General features: G+C 49.0%; 1 protein-coding gene across 1 annotated transcript in view; it reads right to left on the bottom strand.

Annotated features, from left to right (window-relative positions):
* Positions 1-3,565, bottom strand: part of LUZP1 (leucine zipper protein 1) — a 99,149-nt gene extending 95,584 nt beyond the window's left edge. Inside the window, exon 1 of the mRNA XM_044237407.1 lies at positions 3,498-3,565. The gene's annotated coding sequence lies outside the window, so the exon portion shown is untranslated. The remainder of the gene's footprint in view (positions 1-3,497) is intronic.
* Positions 3,566-21,905: the final 18,340 nt, after the last annotated feature.

Raw genomic sequence — 21,905 nt, forward strand, 5'->3', positions numbered from 1 at the left:
TAATCTTAAGTCTTCCAAGAAAGACAATTTCTACCTGATGTATTCCCTTTGCAGAATATTAGCTAAAATAAGTTAAACACTAAGGATATTCTGCTATAGGTGGAAGGGCAAGGCCTTCAATTATTTTATAGCATCCCCACCCTTAAGGATTATTTGAACTATAAGGTGTAAGTATACTTCCTATACACTTCCTAAGAACAGGCAAAGATGTTGAATTTTTATACTGCAGAAGGTACTATATCAAAAAGGAAACAAAAATACAAGTTCAACTCCTGAATAAATCTTCGAGTAATTTTCCCCCACAATGTGTATCCTTGTTCTAAAATGAAAACCTGATTCCTCATGAATTTCTCTCCCCTGATCTCCGAAGTATCCCTATCTCTACCTGTCTTATTCTTCGCATGCACCTCACCAATAAATATCTACGATTTCCCTATTTCCTACAAAGTTGGCATACTGACTCTCTAGTACTCACTCTAATCTCACCAGTTTGAATCCAGGAACACAGAAACTTGACAACATTCCCAGGAATCACTTAGCGAACCAATACCTTAAAAACAACACACAGTTTAAACAAATGATGGCAGTCGTGGGGATTACAGACCTGTATACATTGATCAAAGCTCATCAAACTGCACACTTAAAATTGATGAATTCTACTGTATGTAAATTACACCTTGATAAAGCTGATTTTTTAAAAAAGAATGCATGTATTTCCTCAGCAAATATTTACTGAGCATCTATTATGTGCTTCAAAGTTTATACCAAATCTTTCAGCTTGACTATCTGGGTCTTACCTCTAAGTAATGAAGTTTTCAGAAGCTGACCCTGTCCCAAAAAGCTGTATTACATGAAAAATGGTTCTGCTTCTGATCATGAATGTCACCCAAATGATGGCCTCTACAGTAGAAGGGCCACTAGCTTTCTATCATCTTCCATTTCTATAAATGAAATCTATGATCACCCAGATGTCTGCATTTCCATACAAATGCTTCCATCATAAAAAAAAATAGATATATATATTAGGCACCTGCTGCATATAGGACAAACCACTAGCACAACTTCTTTGAAAACCAAAAATATCTCAAAAGCATACTGGCAACTTTGATGGAAGAAAAAGCAAGCAACACTACTGGGGAATAAACTTAATGGACTTATTCTACAGTCCAAGGTGACCCAGTGGCTGAGTCTGAAGCCTAGGAACTAATGCATTGTGCTTCATGGAGATAACCATGGACCTCAGAAACAGACCTGGGTTTGAATTCCAGCTCCACTTCTTACCAACTAACTGTATGTGTAAACCTGGGGAAGTCATTTTCCCTTCCGACCTTCAGTCTGCCCATCTGTGAAGCAGGGTAACCAAATACCACCTCACAGCATTGTTGTGAAAACTGCATGAGATCTATACCACCTAGCACAATTCCTGGGCACAAAGTAGGCAACTCAAAAAATAAGCCCCCTCTCTTGCTCTTAAATTATTTAGGAGTAAAAAAATACCTGTTAATCAAGGCTAATTCACAATCCCTGTTAGTAATCACAGAACAACAATGAAGCTGTACATGCTACCATGTTCATATTCTAATCAACTCCCTCCCCATCCCACTATTTCCAGTTTTTCAAACTTTAGTTACTATGTTTAGAAAAGTGATTTAATTTTAGAAACCTGGAAAATTCTTCTGAGTAAATCGAGCAAAACCTTAATCTGCCCCAAGGGGAATCCTGAGCAAAATAATTATTTCTGACAGAAGAACTATCTATGGGAGTTACCTAATTTAACCACACGAATGCCGCCAAAGCTGCACACAAAGTGACAGAATCCAATCTGGAACGTACTGTACAGGTTCTCCAAAGGGAACTATCCTCCTAAAATCCAAAGCTGTCCCTCCCTACCTACCTAATCTGAGCCAATAAAATCTTACTAGGGGATCTGAATTCCCCCCACTCTGACTCTAGTCCAGCTCCTTAGGCCAGAACTGCAGCAGTCCGTAAAATGCACTGAATTAACCCCACCTCTGAAAATATCCCCAAAAGGCAGGGATGTCCAGAGGGTATTTTCTCCTCAATCAAAAGATAAGGTACCAGAAGCTCAGAAGCACGATCCCCTTCCCAAGGTCATTCAAGTCCGTGAAGGTGTGACAGGAGAATCTGCAAAGCTATCTCTGGCTTTCTGGAGATTACACTGCAGGGTTGGTTTTTTGTTGGGGGCGGGGGGGCGCCAGTCTCTCTCCTTCTCCCACCCTTAAGTGTGAGCACTGGTCTCGGCATTTCCGAAACAAGCCGCAACAAGCTCTGCAGTGTTAGGAAAGGGGCTGACGCGACCAAGAAACAGATGCTCCAAAGCAAGATGGTCTTTCTCGGCTCTCAGAGCCTCCTCCAAGGTTATTAAGAGAAACCGCAGGCACCTCTGAGAGCTCTCACGCGGGCTGCTAGCCCCTAGCCCGGCCGCTCCGGGACGCCCGCTTCCCCGCAGGCAGCCTCCGCAGCCAGAGGCCACGGGCCCCAGAAACCGCACTTCATTCCAGCGCTTCGGGAAGCCATGGCTCCTTCCCGGCCGGGGCAGGGGCGGGGGTGCGCAGGGAGGCGGGCCGCGCGCGCTGCGGAAAGTTCACCGCGGCGGCGGCGGCGGCGGGCGGGGGGCGGCCCCGGCCCGGCTCGCCCGCGTCCCCCTGCAGATTCCACCATTAATTAGTCCTAAGGACTGTCTACTGGCAACTTAAACAAAGCGAATGCCTCGAATTCCTTCCCGGCCCAGCGGTCTGGCTGCAAGGCCAGCATCGGCCGGGACGCGGGCCGGCGCGGCGGGCCGACAGCTGCGGCGGCGGCGGCGGCGGGACCCCTCCCCAGCCGGCCCGCGCCCCCGCAGCCCGGTCCAGCAGCCCAGCCCGATCGCTCCCAAACCTCCCTCCTCCTCCTCCTCCTCCTCCTCGTCCTCCTCCTCCACCTCGGGAGCTCCCGGGCTCTTCCTGTAAGATCACTTCCTTCCTCCCGGGTGCCCGCGGGCCCCGCGCAGCCCCCTCCCCGGCGGTCCCGGCCCCCCGCCTGGCCAGCCGCTCCCCGCCCCCACCGCGCCCCGCGCTCCCTCCCACTGAAGCCCAAACTCGACCCGAAACTCTCCTCCGCCCCCCGAAAATGTCCCCTCGGCTCTCTGACCCAAACACTTCTCCTCAGATTCTCGCTCCCACCAAAAGTCTCTCAGAACCTTCCCCCACCCCAACAGAAAATTTTCCAACTCCAAAAAATTTCTCAAGGTCTCGCCCCCCAAAAAAATCTCCCCTTCCGAGTCCTTTCTCCAAAATTCCGCTCCAACCGCCCCCCACCCCAACTCCGTACCCCCCCAGCCCTTCCCCGGGTGCACCCACCGGTTCTGCCCTGTCGCTCCTAGGTGCCCCGACCCCTTGCCCGGACAAGCCGCCCCCTCCGGCCGCCCTCCTCCGGCCCCGGCCGCCAGCCCCAGCCTCCCGCGCCGCGCGCTTGCCGCTTCCCCGCGAACCCCTCACCTCGGCGACTCCGGCCCGCGCTCCCGCCCGCGGAGGGGTCCGGCGCTCCGCTCCCGGCAGCCGGCGCCTCCTCCGGCTCCCCCGGACTGACAATGAGGGGCGGGGCCTGGATGACGCCAGAGCCCTGGAAGGCGGGGCCTCTCGTGAGGGGGCGGAGCTGATAGGAAGTCCCGCCCCCTCCGTTCTTCAACCCCCTTCTCCTCGGACTTGGACTTTGCCAAGTTTTTATAGCTTGACGAGCTAGGTGCCCCGGGCCTGTGCTAGGCGCGGTGCGAAATCGAAATGGCAGAGGAGGAAGATGTCCTGCTTTCAAGAGGGGCAGTCCCAGGAGGGTTGTGAGGATTAAATGAGATAATCCATGTAAAGGTGTTTAGCCCAGGGCCTGGTATGGAGTAATCACTCAAAGAATACTATTTCTATTACTCAACACAAGTGGAAAAGGTACTCAGTGTGGAGGCATGGGTTCCAGTCCCCAGCTCTGCTATTAATTCATTGTGTGGCCCCAGACAAGTCTTTTTCCATCTATGTTCCTGACTCTTACCTTCTTTAAGATGGGAAGGAGTGATGACCAGATCATCTCAAAAGTCCCTCCCATAGTTCTATGACACATTTCCAGTGAAGCTACTACATGCAAGAGACCTAGGGCCCAGAGAAGTGGGGAGGGGGCCTTTGAAGGGAGCTCAAATCCCACACCCAGCCACAGATACACTCTCCCCATAGATGCCCTCCCACGTGCTGGCACAGAGCTGCGTTCACAAGCCAGGACACAGATGCACTGAGGGCTGCTACTTCTCTGACTGCAGCAGCATAGCTGGTCTCTTGAGACATCTCTTGTGTAAGCTCCTTATTGCCTGCGGAATAAGGGCCAAAACCCTGGCCTGGTCTGGTCTCTTCCTACCTTTATACACACACACAGACATACACACACTGTAAAGTTTATCCAAACTTCCACTCGCACACCCACTGTTTTCCCACATCTGCCCCATGGCTCATGCTCTTCAGGACCCTGCTGTCTCATCTCAACTTACAACTCCTCCTACTTTCCCCCAACCGGGAGCCCACTCTCCCCGCTCTCCATACCTGAATACCTGTGCGCCGTGTTTAACTCTCATGTGGGCATGAACACATTGTAACTTGTGTCAAATTGACCTCCTGTTTGTTTCTTAGCACTTCCTCACCTCCTTGAGGTCAGAAACCACACATGGTGTCAGAAAACCCTAGAATTATACACCCTTGTTCTGGCCCATGCTACCTGTCTTTGAGCTTCATTCTTCTCATGTGTAAAATGGGGCTATGAATATAGTCCTTGCAGTGTTTGTTCTGAAATTACATAAAATACTGTGTGGAAAGCACCGGGCACAGTGTTCCAGAAATGATGTGGTTGTCATTCTTATTTTCATCATTATCACCAATATTATTTCCAGCTCCTAATAGCACATAGCACCCCTAGTGATACCCCTCCCAGTTATTTCCTCTGGTTAGACTTGGAGGTCCCGAGAGAAGAGGCTCAGAACAGGGCCATCGGAACAGAAACCAACGCTCCAGTTTCTAGACCGCAGGGGGATTCTGCGGAGTCACATCTGACACCCCAGGGCATCTGTGTCACTCAGCACCCCTCTAAGTGGGGGCAGCTCCGAGTTCTCTCTGCAAGTGATTTGCAGCAAAGCTGACCCATTTCTCCCTCATGCCTTTCCACTCTAGCTTCCCTGACAAAGAGATAGATCTGTGTTCAACAGCGCTTGGCATCTCTGCAGTCCTCGAGGAGAGCTGCAGTAAGGCGCTGGGCGTTTCCAGAGTGCTGGCCTGTGGGAAGAGGGAAAAGGCTTTGGGGTTCTGATTAATTTCCTGAGCTGCAGACAGGCAAATGGCTGTCCTGAAATGCCTGGGCTGGTTCTTAAGGGCCCTTAACAAAGTGCAGCTTATTTTTAGAAGAAGAGATTCAAAAATGCCACTTCCCATGAAAAGTAAGCATGGCCACAGGATCGCTGCAGGCAAAGAAAAGGCCTTTACTGAGTTCCTCCTGTGTGGGGATGCTGATTTCCAGGCATTGCAAACCATTGGCAGAGAGAACCCTACAGGGGAGGTTCTGAAGATAGAACCTTCTCTCCAAGACCCACGAGCCCATCAATCATGTATTCTTTCATTCATTCACAGCAAAGGTTTTGCCACAGAAAAGCTCAGGATGCAAATCTCAAGACCTTGGACTTTCAAGTCTCTGCATCTCAGTCTGTCATCTGAAAAATGGGAAAAATAATAGTACCTATCTCATACAGTGGCTTTACAGAGGATTAAATGAAATAACATGTGGAAGAGCTTAGTTCGGAGCCTAGCACCTGGTTCATGACCCAATATGGTGGCTGCTGTTCTATTCCAACACACCCTCCCAGTAAGGCCTGTCCTGTGCTGCCTCTGGGCTGGATGTAGGGGGAACAAGGAGTCTTGGCCGCTACAGTCTCGCTCAGTAAAAGGAGTAGGGTAGATTTTTGGTTCTAGGCACTTCGACTATGAAGCAATTCTGCTGCAAATGTTTTCACCACATAATCCATTGTCCCTCAGGCAGTTTTGCCATAAAAGATCGAAATAATTGGTTGACAGTTTGATTTGATCGTTTGGTTTCATCAAACTGGTAGATAAGTTGGTTTCATTTCTCCATTGACTCAGTACCCCTATTTTTATATTAAATAAATTGTAACCCTCAGAATGGTCAGTACGGTGGTATAGAGCTTTGAATCCACACTTCCCAGAACACTTTGGAACGGTGAGCAAGGGACATGGACAAAATGCCCAAACCAGACAACAATGTAGAAGGCTTCCACAACACAATAGAAAGCTCAGTTACAAATATGCAATCTACTGTTTGGAGACTGATACCTCTCTTAAGGAAGGAAGAAATTTAGTGAAAAAAGGAAAAGTCTGGGGTGTCTGGCTGGCTCAGTAGGAGAGGGACATGACTCTTGAGTTTAAGCCCCACATTGGGGGTAGAGATTACTTAAATAAATAAACTTTATAAAAAAGGAAAAAGAGTAAGAGTAGGGTTGGGAATTATAGGTGCAGTGGGATCTCATGGTTTTAAGGTATGCACTCAGTACATGCATAAAAGTGGAGAATATAGAGAATGAGATAGACCTTTTTTTCATTCTGATTTGCTTTTTCTCTGTGGTGTGTGTGTGTATAGCAGGAACTTTCAAAAAGACTCTGCTAAATTCTAAGAGAGGAGAGGGGATGAAAACAGCTACAAGGCAATCAGCAGTGGGCATCTGAACCATCTGTGCATACACCCATAGAAAGTTCCACAGTTTCCATTTCATTCCAGGGAAAGTCCCTACCCAGACAATTCTCCCTCACCCCACTCTCTAGCCCTTCACTACACTTGAACTTTCAATGCTACAGCCAAAGGCAAGACCCCTAACAAAATTTCCAGAAGCCATGGCAAGGCCAGTAGGAAAAGACTTTAAAGTAAGAAGAATTTTTTGCTGCCTGCCCTGTGCCGCTCCCATAGAATAATAATATGTCAGCATCTTTTGTCTACTGTGCCTAAACTTGCACTTTCGTTTTTCCCCATATCTCTCCTGCAAATTACATTTTTTACAAGGAGCTTACATTATGTGGTCCTCAGAAAAAAATGCAGTAAAAATAGGCATAAAAGGAAAGCTAACCAAGCTCGTGTTGGTCCACTTTTGCTGGTTGCAAACAGTAAGTTATAACAATGTGGTTGAGGCCAGTGCTAAATTTCATAGGAATCATAGAAAGCTTGAGTGGGAAGGAATAAAAATCGCCTTCAATTTCTCCTACAGTCCCCCTCAGTGGCGTGATTTCCAGTCCCTTCAAATAGCAGGCCACCCACCAAGACCTGTATTTCATTCATTCATTCAACAAACGCTTACGGATCCTTTACTGTAAACCAAGCATCATACTGGGAACTTTACAGATACTATCTCATACAGGTTATGGAGGTCCTTATTCCCATCTTGCAGATTAGGAAAACAAGGCTCAAGGGAAGTAAAGCAACTTGCCCAAAGTCTCACATCTAGTGGGATCCAAACCAAGACCTTCACAACATCAAAGCCCATTTCCTAAAGGATGTGGGCTGAATTCCAAAGCGATTGACTTATGTCCTTGGGCAGCCATTATTGCGTGAGTGGCCTTGGCCAAGTCACTGAATTCTTCTCAGCAGCAGTGTCCCCATCCCTGCAAGATAAGGGTTTACCCAGATATTTTATGTAAGTTATGCTCTTTCTAAGTCATGACACATAACACAAAAGGAAGGGGTTCCACCAGCTCTTGAGGGACTCTCACTCATCTTAAGATCTCTTAGTGCCTTCCCTATTAACATTTACCCCATTAACACATTTATGGCTCCTTACTGAACTCTATCATTACTGCCACCAGCCTGGGACCTCCTCCAGGACAGAAACGACACTTAGTCATTTCTGATCCCTTTCTGCCCCCAATGCAGCATCTGGCATGCAGCCCTCCACTCCCTCCCTCTTTTATTTATTTCATAATAAATGGCTAAGGGCCTAAGATGTCCCAGGCACTGCACAGACTAGAAGACAGCAAAGGGCCCTGCCTTCTTGGAGCATGACTGTTGGGGTAGAGAGACAAAATAACATTAAACACAACTTGTTACTTAAAAACAATTGTATTAAGCACCAGGGAGCATCAGGTTTGGGGGATGTGGAGTGAGAACCTAACTGAATCCAGGACGCAGGGAAGACTTCCTGGAAGAGGTGGGTTTGAGGCTCAGAAAGACTAAAGAATTTGTTCAAGGGCACAGCGGCTAAGCACAAAAGCTGGGATTTTAACCTAGGAACACCTGACTCCAAAGTCCATGCTGTACCTTCTAGAGAAGTCTGCTTTCCGTCTCCTCCATCTTACTCTTCCCCGGCTTTTATTAGTGAAAGAGGAGTCGGGTCTGTTTAACACTGGATGCTCTGAAGCAAGGCTCTTCCCAGCTTTGGGGATCAGACACCCCATTGAGAATCTGGTGACATCTGTGAAACCTCTCCCAGGAATTACATGTATAGGACACACCCACCATATCTTGCCTACAATTTCAGGGCATCCTGAGGCCCAGGTTTAGAACTCACACCACGGAGGACCATAGGACCTTAGAGTTCTAGAACCTCTGAAAAGAGACTCCAGGATTCCATAGGCACCTCAAATCCCCAAACAGACCCCAGAAACTCTATGGAAAGATTCTGAAGATCCAGCCGGAAGATCCTGGGATCCTGTAGAGAACCCCAGTCCCACCGGAGTAGCACCAGGGCCCTGCAGTGAGATTTTTAAGGTGCTATAGGCACCTGAGGAACCTCAAGTCCTCATGAAACTGGGGTCCCCACTGAGGAACCCGTGACCTTGGAAAGCCACGGTGTTTAACCCTTTTTGGATACTGACGCCTTTAAAACTTGGAGCAAAAATGCAGCACACATGTTACACGCAAAATCAAGAAGTTCACAGACCTCCGGGAGCCCCCGGGATTCAGACCTCCTGTTCTTGAGCTTCCACTCGATCCTAACCCGCCCCCCACCCCCGAACCTGGACCAGGACCGCCGACTGAAGGCGCACACTTCAGGGTCCTGCAGACCGCGGGGCGAATCCCGGCCTCGCTGTTCGTTAGCCGTGACCTTGGACCACTCACCGACAAACCCTCAGGCCTCAGCGACCTCTCGCTCCGCAGCCCAGCCCCGGCGTGGGTTCCGAGCCGAGCCGGGCACGGCGGCGGCGTCTGGGGGACTCAGCCTTGGTGAATGGGGACCTGCGGGCACACTGCGCCGGGAGTGCGGGCGGCGGGGGAGGCAGCGCGCCTGCCGCAGTGACAGCTCCGCGCCGCGGCGGGCCTGGGAAGCCGGCAGCGCGGGGCGCACTCGCGGCCTTTCCCACCCACCGGGCAGGGCGTGCCCGCCAGCCGGCTTCCTGCAGTCGAGGGCCAGGGAGGAGGGAAGGCGCTGAGGGGCCCGGGGCCTGGCAGGCCTGGTTCCTGGCTTTCTCTCCCCGTTTCCTGAGCGGGACCGCCGGGGGATGGGACCCAGCACAGACCTCCTTCCCGGGGAGCGCGGCCAGGAAATCGCGTCCTTGTTAACTCAGGTTCCTCCTCTCCGCCGGAAGGTGCCGACTGCCATCCACAAGCTTTCAGTCCTTAGGAACTGGGTGTGATGTGACCCACTTACTCCGGGAGGAAGCCGAGAGATGAAACGGCAGACCGCAGACCCCGCCAACACAGCAAGATCCCAGCCCTGCGGTGGGAGTGCGTTAACTCCATGCGACGGATGGGAAAGCCGGGGCTTACAAAATTGAAATGACCTACGCAAGGTCGTCATTAACATACTGCTTGGAATAAAATGAAGTGCTTATTGCATTTCACTGGGCTATAAATGCTCTAAATATAAGCGTGCTGGTGCGCCTGGGGGGGTCAGTCGTAAGCGTCTGCCTTTGGCTCAGGGCTGGATCCCAGGACTCGCCCCACATGGGGTTCCCTGCTCCGCGGGGAGCCTGCTTCTCCCTCTCCTCCCTGCTCATGCCCTCTCTCACTCTCTCTCTGGAGTGCAAGTGAATAAATAAAATCTTAGGGAGTAAAAAAGAAAGAAAGAAATTAAACTCCAGCCTCCGTTTTGCAAAGCTCAGACCATTCCTTATCCTTCTTCCAAGATATCCTGCTTCAACACATTACAGCCGAGTAACCTGGGGGCCAGACCTTGTCTCATTTGTTTTTGGCTCCCCAAAACCCCACCTAGAGCTTGGCAAAAAAAAAAAAAAAAAAAAAAAAAAAAAAAAGATGCTTAGAGATGACTATGGAGCCCAGCTTGGAAGCTTGAGGTTGGAAGGACTGGTAGGAGGCATCTAGCTAGACTCCTTCTGAGAAGAAACTTCAGCCAAGAGAAAATTCTGCCTCTGTTTGCATACTTTCATCATGATGAATTCTCTCTCTCCCATAGTAGTCCTTTCTCCTGTTGGACAAATAGGTTTGGTCCAAAGTGTAAATACTGCATTTTGCTCCTGGCTCCCTCTAAGTAATGGAAGATCATTTCCCTCCTCGTGCCTGCAATATACATTGCGTGGTATTCTTGGCCATTTTATAAGGACTGATGGTTCAAAAATGTTCAGTTCCTTGTGAACTGGAACAACGTCAGCTGTTCACCAAAGAGGGGCGCCTCCCATGGGTAGAGCTGTTTCAGAGAAAAGCAGCCCAGACTACATTTTCTAGTACCGCTTGTAATTAAGTATGTCACTAGTGTTCCCCATGGGATGTGGGCAGAGACAAGGTGGGCCATATCCAGGCCAAATCCAAGTTAAGAAGTATGTATGCTTTCTCGGAGCTTTACCTTTTCTCTGTCACCTGCCAACCGGATGCCTACAGTAGGGTGGCCTCAGAAGACACATACAGAATGTGCCCGAGCCTTGGTCAGCCTGGGTCTCCCTCAATCACTTGACTGAATGGGGCACACAGTGAAATAACTTCCACTGTATTAAGGCATTAAATTTCAGGATTTCTCTATGAGAGCAGTTAGCATAATTTAACACTGGGACTAACTTGGGTTCATTGTTATATATCCCACATCAAGGGGCATGGAGTTGGTCACATAGAAGATGTTTAAAAGACAACCACCTAGTACCAACTGTGCCCGGTAGGCTCAGCTGATCAGAAATTGTCTCTGTTCATGTAATTGATTTATTCTGTCCTGCCTATTCCCCAAAGCGTTTTGAGGTAGTTTCCACTGCAGCCTCAAGACTATCTGATGGACAATTAAAGAGCAAGAATCAACGAGGAATGAAGGCCTGGACCAAAGGCCAGTGGGGAAGGAGGGAAGAAAGATGAAAAATTGATTTTTCTAAGGATAGCATTGTGATACACCAAAACAAAAACTTAAACAGGGATGCCTGGGTGGCTCAGTCAGTTAAGTGTTTGTCTTTGGCTCAGATCATGATCCCAGAGTCCTGGGATCCAGTCCCATATTGAGCTTCTTGCTCAGTGGGGAGCCTGCTTCTCCCTCTGCCTGCCGCTCCCCCAACTTGTGCTCTCTCTCTCTCTCTCACACACACACACAAGTAAATAAATAAAATCTTAAGGACAAGCAAACAAACAAACAAAAAACCATGGCTGAGTTTCCTGGGGGGGGGGGTGGAAATAACATGGCTGAGTTTCCCGGCAGTCAAGGCAAAAAGGGAAACAAGATGAGTTACAGATTACATGGGAAGTAGCAGACACATAGTCAAGCACACAAAACCTGGGGCCAGGCTGACTGTTGTTTTGAAGTGCAAGTCTACCACATACTAGTCATGTGACCTTAGGCAGTTGTTTAATTTCTCCGTGCTTCTGTTTCTTCATCTGAAAAATGGGGATAATAGAATAACCCCTCTCTTTGGGTCATTGGGAGGATTAAATGAGCCAAAGCATATTCAGTTCTTATAACAGATCTGTCGTGTAGTAAATTCTGTGTACAAATTAGTTATTACTATAGTCTGATGGGACTTGACTTGAGAGAGAACTTTTTCTCTACACTAAACTCTCAGAGGAATGTATTGTACAAGAGACACCCTCAACTCAACTAATAAGGTGAGCTGTTTTATGACATCTGTTGGGCCATGAGTCACATGGTTATCTCTCTTACTGGTTTTTGGACCAGACAAGTTTTGGCATCCTACTCATGGGAGATATCTGGGGCAGGTTGCTTGAAGGTAACCTGGTTTCTTTCTACTGACCTGTCTACAGGATAGGTAAGTGATGGAGTCAGACACAAGGAGCAAAGGAGCTGGTGTTAAACAGATCCAGGTACCTTGGTTAACTCTTTAAGTCAGTTCCTTCATTTGCACAGTGGACACAATAGCCAACAGGACCTACCTAAGAGAGTTGCCATACAGATTACATGAAATAATTCTACAAAGCACTTGCCGTAATACCTGGTACAAAAAGAAGACTGTAGTGCATAAGCACCCACAAAATAAGGAAGAACCTCAGAAAATAAAATAAGCATTGTTGCCTGAGACCCTAGAGTAAGGAGAATAACTTCAATGCTTCAAAAAGTAGAACCGAAATGGTACATTTCCCCAGAATGTAGCCCCAGGCTGATCAAATCATCATTGTTCTATGCTCTTGGCTTAATTTGATGTGGTGTGTGCAGCCCAGGCTGGCCCATGTTTGGAGCCATCCTGGCCTGGAAAGGTGCCACAGAGCCAGAATGACGCCCATGTCACAGCAACAGACTCTGTTTTCAAGTGTGATTGAAGACCTGAAGCTCCCGCTTTAGGCTTCCACGTGATGGATAGCAAGAACTGTGCCAAGCCTTACTAAACACATTACTCTGTCCAGCCCCCTCCCCCAAAGAGCTTCACGGAGGGAGCCCTATTCAGAATCACACTTTACAGATAAGGAAACTGAGGATCAGAGAAGCAAAATGACCTGTCTCTGGTCACACAGCTAAGAACTGGCAGAGCTGGGATATAAAAGAGATGTGTCTGACTCCATCATGTGTTTCTAACCATTAGTCTACACTGCCAGTCCCCTCCACCCAGACCCAGGATCTTGTCTCTCTTTTCAGCCAACCTCTCTCTTGCCAGGATGTTTTCATCAAGGATCTAGGAGACACAGCTGCTGGGACTCCCTCTTCCTCCTGCCTGGTGTCAGGGCAGGCCCTTACCCTGCGGGAACTAGCTCATGGGCAAGACAGACAAGTTTCCCTGGGGTGCTTCGAGCTGATCAGAAGCTCTGAGTGGATGAAATATCGGCCACCATCACTGTCACCTCAGTTCAGCCTGCAGCTCTTTTTCTTAAAAAAATGATTTTATTTATTTATTTGACACACAGAGAGAGATCACAAGTAGGCGGAGAGGCAGGCAGAGAGAGAAGGGGGGAAGCAGGCTCCCAGCTGAGCAGAGAGCCCGACGAGGGGCTTGATCCCAGGACCCTGAGATCATGACCTCAGCCGAAGGCAGAGGCTTTAACCCACTGAGCCACCCAGGCGCCCCTGAGCCTGAAGCTCTTATATGCTCAGCTTCGTGGTTGGTCTCTCTGCCTCCAGGCTCTCCCACTTCCATTCCTCCCTTCATACACAGCCGGAGTGATTGCTCTCCACACTTATCTACCCAAGTCATACCCCTGATGAATAATCTTCAAAAGTTCCTGTTGTTCCCAGTTTAAATTTCAAAGTCGATAGTTTGGATTAGCTCCCAAGGCCCAGCCTACTCCTCCAACCCTCTCTTTCCTCTCCAGCGTCCTTGGCCCCCCATGACCCTGAACATTCCTGGTTGCCAGCCTCAGAGCCTTCTCGTAGCTTCCGGTGTGATAGGAGATGGACCGACATGTGGATGAGCGGCCAGGCCTAAGCTGAGCTGTGAGGCTGTCAGGTGACATTAGCCTCACCTTCACCTTCTTCTCCAGGTGGCAGCAAAGACTTCCTGCCATTTGAGGAAGTCTTCCCTGCTGGGGAGGGGGGAATTGCCCACCTGGGAAAGGGACCAATCAGGAAGAGACTACTCTATGTGTCAGAGGCCAGATGGCAGGGAGGTGACATGATCAAGCGGCAAAGAGGAGCGAGGTTTTCTACAAGTCTGTGGGGTACCGATGTCCAAGTTTTTAACAACTGCCCTAAGTTTGAGGCAAAATTCACTGCTGCATACATTTTTTTAAATTTCTTTTTTTAAGATTTTTCTTTATTGGGGCGCCTGGGTGGCTCAGTGGGTTAGGCCGCTGCCTTCAGCTCAGGTCATGATCTCAGGGTCCTGGGATCGAGTCCCGCATCGGGCTCTCTGCTCAGCAGGGAGCCTGCTTCCTCCTCTCTCTCTCTCTGCCTGCCTCTCTGCCTACTTGTGATCTCTCTCTGTCAAATAAATAAATAAAATCTTTTAAAAAAAAAAAAGATTTTTCTTTATTTATTCGACAGATCACAAGTAAGCAGAGAGTCAGGCAGAGAGAGCGAAGCAGGCTCCCCGCTGTGCAGGGAGCCTGGTGCAGGACTCGATCCCAAGACCCTGAGAACATGACCTGAGCAGAAGGCAGAGGGTCAACCCACTGAGCCACCCAGGCGCCCCCCGCTGCATGTTTTTAATGTATACCATTGCCGGAGTGCTCGCCCAGAGCTTTTCTCACCTCACCATTCCCACAAGCAAAGGAAAATTGCTCTGAATGAGAAAGGTACCCACCCACCTTTGATTCCAGCGCCCCATGCTGGTGCCCCTCCGCCACCTGGTGGTCATACCTGGGACAGACCAGGATTTTTTATTTATTTATTTATTTATTTAAGATTTTATTTATTTATGAGAGAGAGATGAGAGAGCCTGAGTAGTCAGAGCAGCAGGCAAAGGGAGAGGGAGAAGCAGACTCTCTGCTGAGCCGGGAGCCTGATGCGGGGCTCGATTCCAGGACCCTGGGATCATGACCTGAGCCGAAGGCAGCCGCTTAACTGACTGAGCCATCCAGGTGCCCCTAGACCAGGATTTCTGACCAAAGCTCTGAAGAAAGAGGCCTTGTGCGGTCCACTTAACAGTAACATTCCAAAGGGTGGTATTTTCATCCCAGTCTACATCAAGCCTCTCCCCAGGGCTCTCCTGCACCTGAGGTTCTGAGAAAGGCAGAAGTTGATTCTGTCTCACTGTGGAATCTTGGGTCTGTCTGCTGCCCCTCTCTGGGCTGTTTCCTCATCAGTAAAAATAAGAGCAGGAGGGGACTGGGCCCTACCAGCTCTAGTGTTTTAGGATCTATATCTAAAGTTCACCAAGTTGGGGTGCCTGGGCAGCCCAGCTGGTTCAATGTCTGACTCTTGGTTTCGGCTCAGGTCTTGATCTCAGGGTCGTGAGACTGAGCCCCACATCAGGCTATACACCTAGCACGGAATCTGCTTGTCTCTCTTCCTCCCTTTCTACCCCTCCCCACCCTCTAAAATTTATAAATAAAATCTTTATAAAGTTCATCAAGTGACCGGCGACTCTACCTCCTTCTATTGCTCAGTGGGTAGATGTAAATTCCCAGAGGGCTGGGAAGTTGCTGACTTTTTCCACTCTCTATACCAAGTGCTTTATACATGGGAGATATTTCATGGGGTTTGGAGCTGCATTAATGGAAGCACTGTATGTTTCATGAGGGAGGTAATAGTCCTTCTGCCCATGTTGGGAGTCCTGTGTTCCATTTGGGATTAGAACTTTAAATGGGACATGGGGAAATTGTCATTTACTCATAGAAGAATGAATGAAATAATGGCTGAGGGAGGAACACAAAACCACATTTTTTTTTAAAAGATTTTATTTATTTATGTGACAGAGATCACAAGTAGGCAGAGAGGCAGGCAGAGAGAGAGGAGGAAGCAGGCTCCCCGCGGAGCAGAGAGCCCGATGCGGGGCTCGATCCCAGGACCCTGAGATCATGACCTGAGCCGAAGGCAGAGGCTTTAACCCACTGAGCCACCCAGGCGCCCCCACAAAACCACATTTTATAGGGAGCAGTGGAAGGATCCAGAACACTGAACTCCTTTATACAAAAAGACTCAAAGGGTACAAATGTGTACCCTCAAAAGTCTGAAGAGAACAGGGCTGGAAGAACTGAGAATTATGGGCTACTACTTCAAGGGCCAGAATTTTCTCCCCCGCAAATCAAGAGAAACTTTCAGTCTGAGATAAAGAACAGAGCTACATTTGAATCTCAGTCTTTCCCTAATTTTGTGACCTTGGACAAGTTCCTTCATCCCAATAAAACTTGGTTTTCTCATATGTAAAATGGGTATACTATGGAGCATGCAGGACCAATGAGGATGGAATGATATAAAATATTTTTTAAATGCCTAGTACAGAGAAACCTGGGTGGCTCAGTTGGTTGAAATTTTTGGTTTCGGCCCAGGTCCTGATCTCAAGGTCCTGAGACTGAGCCCCAACTCTTTGAGTCGCAGGCTCTACACTCAGCAGGGGGTCTGCTTCAGATTCTTTTCCTCTCCCTCTACCCCTCCCCCACTCGCTCATTGTCTGTCTCTCTCACAAATAAATAAACCAAAAAAAAAAAAAATCATAAAAAAATGCCTAGTGCAAGGGCTAGCACCTGGTTAGTGTTGGGTGAGTGTAGCAATGATTAATAAAACAGAAAGGTAGTGAGCCCCGTCACTGGATATGTGAGCTGGGGAGACTTGAGGATACTCAGTAGCATGGCAAGGAATCAAGCAAGCAGTGGAGTGTGGCTCAGGATGGCAGTGTGGGCTGATAGCTAGTGGCACTGGCTCTTGGGTGGGTCACACGGACTAGATGTGAGTCTTGGCTTTGCTTTTTATTTGCTGTGATACCTCGGGACAATTACTTAACCCTCCCAAGCCTTAGTCTCCGCATCTGAAAAATGGGGATAATAGTGGCTCCCATTTAACCTGCTTGTTGGGGAAAATCAAAGAAGTAAAGCAATCAAAATGTGTGAGCTACTGCTCTGACATTAGTGATCTGATCGGCCTTTTTCTGAATGACCTTGAATGTCCTCTTCCCTCTGATAGCCTTCCGGTCTAGAATCCCTGAGGGGGTCCTTGTAAAACAGGTAACTCCACTGTTCTAAGACTCCCAGATGCAGAGGACTGCGAGCCTCTGCTCCCTGTGGGTTGCAGTGTGACCCAGGGGCATTGTCCCTCCCCTTCCCCCCATGCCAGTCATCCCCGTGACAGGGAGATGCCTGGAATGGTAGCTGTGGGGGCGGGGCACAGGACAGGGTGCAGGATAGGCGCACTGCAGGATGGACCGTCTCGCTTTCTAATCTGATCGTGCACTTTGGTCTTCCGATAAACGGTGAGCTCTTCAAGGGAACCAACCGCCATACAGGGCACAAAAATGAGCCAGCAGTGTGAGGAGGATCAGAGGTTGCCAACTGGTGGCCCAGGGGCCAAATCTGGCTCACAGGTTTGTTTTGTGGTTGCCATAGTAGCGCGGTGGTTTGTCTGTTCTTTAATTAGTTGTCAACATTCAAAGTAAGAGGACTGGGTAAAAAAATCCAAATTCCTCACTCTGTTAAAAAATCCACAGCACTAGCACATATCTGAACAACAGGAGTCCGTGAGAGATGAGTAGTGATCGTCACCTTAAGATAGGGCATGTGAGCTCCAGGTCACCAGAGTCCCCATATCTCTCCCTTGCGTCACAGCCGGTCTGCTTGTGAATGGCCCCCACGCCCCCTGAGCTGATGATTCCTGGGACAGAGGCGAGAGCATCAGCTTTGCAATGTGTCGGGACAGTGGGCTGTACCAGCCTAGTTAAGGGACTTGTAAGTGCTCCAATCTTCCTTTGCCCATCTGTGAAAAGGGGATCAGGACTCAGACTCCTCCCAGGTCTGATCTGAAGATTAAATTAAAGAAAATGTCTGTAAAGTATTAGAACATCATCGATGCTCAGCAAAATTCCTCCTGTGTGAGCTGTGGCCGGGTCCCATTCAAGAATATCCCCTGGGGGCTCCTGGGGGGGATGCTCAGTGGGTTAAGCCTCTGCCTTTGGCTCAGGTCATGGTCTCAGGGTCCTGAGATCGAGCTCCACATCGGGCTCTCTGCCCAGCAGGGAGCCTGCTTCCCCCTCTCTCTCTGCCTCCCTTTCTGCCTACTTGTGATCTCTGTCTGTCAAATAAAGTTTTTAAAAAATCTTTAAAAAAAAAAAAAAGAACATCCCCTGGTTTTTGGATGCTACAGTGCTGGGCACAGTGCCAAGTCCAACCACTCTAGGAGGCTGACATTACTGTCACCCCGTGGTAACAGTCAGAGCACCGTGAGGCACAGAGACAGAAAGCAAGTAAATGGAAGAGCTGAGATAGGTAGGCCGACCCGTCTGATTCCCAAATCTGTGTTTTTGTCATTGCTTTATGCTGCTCCTCTCAGCTCATGCTGTTTTGACCCTGGCCTCATCCCCAGGGGTTAACATGGTGGATTCTAGGCTCTAACTATATGGCTTGAATTTTGGCTCTGCTGCTTACCAGAAGCATGCCATTGGGCACATTATTTAATTTCTTTGGGACTTCCAGTTCTTTATCTGGAGGATAATAAAAGGACCAATTTTATGTGGGTTAAATGAGTTAATGTTCATAAAAGGCTTAGGGCAGTACCTGGGTACACAGTAGGAACTTGATAAATGCTATTATTATTAATTGAGCACTGGCTGTGTGCCACGTACTAAGAATACAGAGATCAAGGAGAGCCCGTGTGGAGCTCCTGGTCTGATGAGAGATCACAGGTCAAAGTGACATGTGCTCTAAGAAGTCTGGCTGTGAGAACAGGAAGCGGGGTGATGATTAATTGTATGTGTCAACTTGTCAGGGCCACAATGCCCAGATATTTGGTCAAACATGATTCTGGATGTTTCTTGGAGGGTGTTTTTGGATGAATGTTCATTTAAGTTGATGGACTTTGACTAGACCAGATTGCCCTCCACAATGTGGGCGGGCCTCATCCAATCAGGTGAAAGCTTGAATAGAACAAAAGACTGACCTCCCCTGAACAGGAGGGTATTCTCCAGAAGATGGCCTTGGGACTTATCTGTAATACTGGCTCTTTCTGGTTCTATAGCAGCTTGCCTTCGACTCAGACGGTAACTTATTTTCTGAACTTCCCGCCCATCAGCTTCATCAAGCCTCTGCAATTATGTGATCCAAGTCCTTGAAATAAATCTCTTCTTGTATGTATGCACATCATATTTTGTCGCTCCGAAGAACTTTAACACAGGGTGGGGGGTTGCATCAGTACCTCTGGTAGAGCAGACCTCCTTATCATGTTTGGCGATGCTGGCTTGGAAGAAGTGGTCCAAGGGCTTTGCCCCGTCCTCAGTGGATGTAACAGTTCTTCAGAGACTAGAATGCATTTTCTACAAGGATCCTACAAAGTTGGGAGATAGCATGTATAGAGGCTGACAGAATAAGGATTCAAAAACTGCTTAATCTGGAGCATGTGGATGGCTCGGCCAGTGAAGTGTCTGCCTTCAGCTCAGGTCATGATCTTGGACTCCTGAGATCCAGCCCTGCATGGCGGTGGTGCTCCCCACCCTGGCCTGCTCAGCCCGGAGTCTGCTTCTCCCTCTGCCCCTCCTTTCACTTGCTTGCTTCTCTCTCCTTCTCTCTCTCTGTCGAATAAATAAATAAAATCTTTTTTAAAAAACTGCTTAGTCTGTAAAATAATATGTAGGAACCTGCAAGGAGAAATGCAGTGTGGATCACCAAAAAAATCCTATCCTTGGGTTCAATTACACAGGTGTAGAACTAGGGGCTGGGGATGGAAGAGTGGAGCAATCTTAAAAGCACTAAGTGGGTACAAGATTTATGCTTTTAGGGGTGTCTGGCTGACTCAGTCGGTAGAGAATGAGATTCCTGATCTCAGGATCATGAGTTCAAGCCCCAAACTGGGTATGGCGCCTACTTTAAAAAAAAAAAAAAAAAGATTTAGTGCTTTTAGTTTGACTACAAGTACACTATGGACCAATTCCTTCTTCAGTTATGTTACGAGAAGGAAGGCCGAGATGAGGCTGATCAGCCTGGGGAGGCATAGTCCTGGCCTCCAGGTTTCAGATCAGGATTAAGCCATGTATGTAGAAGTCACTAGAAATCAGATACTGGGGGCGGGACCTGAGTAGCTCAGTCATTAAGTGTCTGCCTTCGGCTCAGGTCATGATCCCAGGGACCTGGGATAGAGCCCCACATTGGGCTCCCTACTCAGCGGGGAGTCTGCTTCTCTCCTACTCCCCCCAGCTTGTTTTCTCTCTCGCTTGCTGCCTCTCTGTCAAATAAATAAAATCTTAAAAAAAAAAGAAAAGAAATCAGATTTGGGGGGCACCTGGGTAACTCAGTCAATGAAGTGTGGGACTCATGATTTTGGCTTAGGTCATGATCTCAAGGTCCCGTGTTGAGCTCTACACTCAGTGAGGAGTCTGCTTGAGGTTTTCTCTCTCCCTCTCCCTCTGCTCCCCACCCCCCCACACACACTTGCTCTCTCCAAAATAAATAAATATCTTAAAAAATCAGATTTGGGCCCATTGGGAAGAACAGTCAGTGCTGACCCATGATGGGCTGGGTGTTTCATGGAAAATGATCTCTCCATCACCAGGAATGTTCCAGTAAGTATCCCTTTTTTAATTTTTTTTAAGATTTTATTTATTTATTTGACAGGCAGAGATCACAAGTAGGCAGAGAGGCAGGTAGAGAGAGAGAGAGAGAGGAAGGGAAACAGGCTCCCCATGGAGCAAAGAGCCTAATGAGGGGCTCGATCTTAGAACCCTGAGATCATGACCTGAACTGAAGGCAGAGGCTTTAACCCACTGAGCCACCCAGGCGCCCCTAAGTATCCCTTCTTGGTGGTGTAACCAAGACAGTGCCGTGGAAAGAAAGAGCATGCACTTTGGATGGGACAGAGGGAGGTTCAAACTGACTGGTGCCGCCTCAGATGAGTCACCCTCTCTGAGCCTTCATTTCCTCTGCTGCCACATGGTCCAGGGGACCTCACGGAGCGCTTGCACCACACTGGAAATCCCAGGCTCCCTGGGTCAACTCTCAAAGCAGCCCTTGCGCATAAGCTGCTTACCACACTTGCGGGCACACCCCGAACATCCTCTGGCTGTCTCTGCTTCCTTGCCCAAGGCGTCAAGCCTGTGCCAACCCGAGAATGCCTCATGGCGCCCAGCCTCGCTGCCCTCCCCCCGACGGAAGGACGAGGTAGCAAGAGAGAGGAAGACCCTCCCCCATCTGTTGGGATGTGTTGGGGAACAAGTCACAGAAAAATCCAGCTAACAGGGTTTCAACCATGAGGGTTGTTACTGCTCAGTTAGCAAGAACTCTGAGACAGGTAGCTCCCGGGAGGCAGCAGTGCCTCGGTGACGTGGTCAAGGACCTGGGGCTTGTTCTTTGCCCTTCGCCATTCTCAGGGCATCCGTGATGTTTTCCTATAGAATCCCGGCATGGCTGCCCAAGCTTCCCCTCCTCACGAGACTTCTCTTAAGCGGGAAGAACTTTTTCCCCTTTCCTGTCGCACTTTTCCTGCAAGAAGTATCTTTCCCACAGCCCCCTGCAGGCTCCCCCTTATATGCTGCGTGACCAACCTGTTCTGGTTTGCCTGGTACTTTCCTGGCTTGTACTGGAATTTGCAGGTCCTGGGAACCCCCTTAGTCCTGGGCAAATCTGGCGGGTCGGTCTCCCTACTTGCATCCCATTGGCCAGGGTTGGCTCACGTGTCTATCCCTTGACCAATCCCTGGCAAAGGGTGTGGAAACCCGGTTTAAACCAATGAGAATTCACCTCCTGGGGCGGGGGTGAGGGTTGGCCACATTGCCATTGGAGCTGATCTGGGCTTCTGTGGGCAAGGAAGCGGGACTGGCTGTTAGTTGGGCACCCTGCCCTGTCCGCCAGGATGCCCAGGTTGCTCCAATCAGAAATGAGCAGAGTCCCCTCCTAGCCAAGGCTCCACTCTCCCCCACCATCACCAGGATCACGCCGTG

Source organism: Neovison vison, chromosome 2 (genome assembly GCF_020171115.1).
Source record: "Neovison vison isolate M4711 chromosome 2, ASM_NN_V1, whole genome shotgun sequence".
NCBI lineage: Eukaryota > Metazoa > Chordata > Mammalia > Carnivora > Mustelidae > Neogale > Neogale vison.